The 1,339-nt window shown below is 51.5% G+C and overlaps 1 protein-coding gene across 1 annotated transcript in view; it reads left to right on the forward strand.

Moving 5' to 3' along the window:
* Positions 1–392: 392 nt before the first annotated feature.
* LRRK1 (leucine rich repeat kinase 1) overlaps positions 393–1,339 on the forward strand; it is a 99,982-nt gene continuing 99,035 nt past the window's right edge. The window contains exon 1 of the mRNA XM_025199561.1: positions 393–435. The gene's annotated coding sequence lies outside the window, so the exon portion shown is untranslated. The remainder of the gene's footprint in view (positions 436–1,339) is intronic.

Here is a 1,339-nt window from a genome sequence, read left to right on the forward strand (position 1 = left end):
AGGAGGTAGAAGAAAAGGCAACAAGTAAGAGACTGGGTGCAGAGTAAGGGCAGGATTAAGAACAGAGATGAGTTTGACTTGCTCCTCCTGGCTCTTACCACAGTAGCAGCTGGATTTGGGGAGTGGAGGCTGCCAGGAGAGCTGTCTGATGTGGTGCACCTGGGACCGAGCTCCCTCAGCTGCAGGGATTTTGGGTCCCAGCTGCACCCTGGGGGCAGCCATGCGGGTGCATGGAGCACCTCCACATCCCTGGGGCTGGGAGATCACATTGGCTGCCATCTCCCAGCCCCGGGGGTGCCTTGTGTGCCCCAGCACCCAGGAGGTGGCAGCAGCTGGGGTCTCCCCACCCACCTCTGTCTACACGTGCACCTTGAATGGGGGGTGGAAATAAAGGTTTTCCAGCAATAACTTTATACCTGATCGGAGCGTTTTAAGGTGGGAGAGATCAGTTGCAAGTGTAGCTGGTCTACGTTTTATGGTACGCTTGGCCGGGTAATTGTGCAATAAAGTGTGTTTGTAGATGTGAGACTGAGATGGTGTGTAGACACGTGTAGGAATAGAATGAGTGTGTGTCTGGGGGGGTAATCGAGTGTGTGTGCACAGATGAGAGACTGAAACAGTGTGTACACATGGAATAGTGTGTGCACGTGTGTGTGTATGGGCACTACAGAAAGTGTGTGCATGTGTGTAGGCAAGTGTGTGAGTGCACAATAGTTTGTGTGTGTGTAATAGTGTGTATGCATGCAATTTGTGTGTGTGTGCAATAGAAAAAGTGTAGGCAATAGGGTGTGAGTGTGCACAATAGTGTATGTATGTGTAATAGTGTGCATGCAGGCAATTTGCGTGTGCAATAGAAAAAGTGTGTAGGCAATAGGGTGCAAGTGCACAATGTGTGTGTAATAGTGTGCATGCAGGCAACTTACGTGTGTGTGCGCACAATAGAAAATGTGTGTGTAGGCAATAGTTGTGAGTATGCACAATAGTGTGTGTGTAATACTGTGCATGCAGGCAATTTGTGTGTGCATGTGCGCAATAGAAAAAGTGTGTGCGCGCGTAGACAATAGGGTGCGAGTGTGCACAATAGTGTATGTGTGTGTAATAGTGTGCATACAGGCAATTTGTGTGTGCATAGGCGCAATAGAAAAAGTGTGTGTGTAGGCAATAGTGTGCGAGTGTGCACAATAGTGTGCATGCAGGCAACTTGTGCGTCTGTGTGTACGTGTGAGCAATAGAAAAAGTGTGCGCGCGGGGGCAAGAGAGAGAGCAGGGGCGGGCCGGGGGCGGGCAGACGTGCGGCGGACACGCCCGGCCGGCCCGGCGGGGAGGAAGCGGCGCTCTT

This window comes from Alligator sinensis, unplaced genomic scaffold, assembly GCF_000455745.1.
Source record: "Alligator sinensis unplaced genomic scaffold, ASM45574v1 scaffold210_2, whole genome shotgun sequence".
NCBI lineage: Eukaryota > Metazoa > Chordata > Crocodylia > Alligatoridae > Alligator > Alligator sinensis.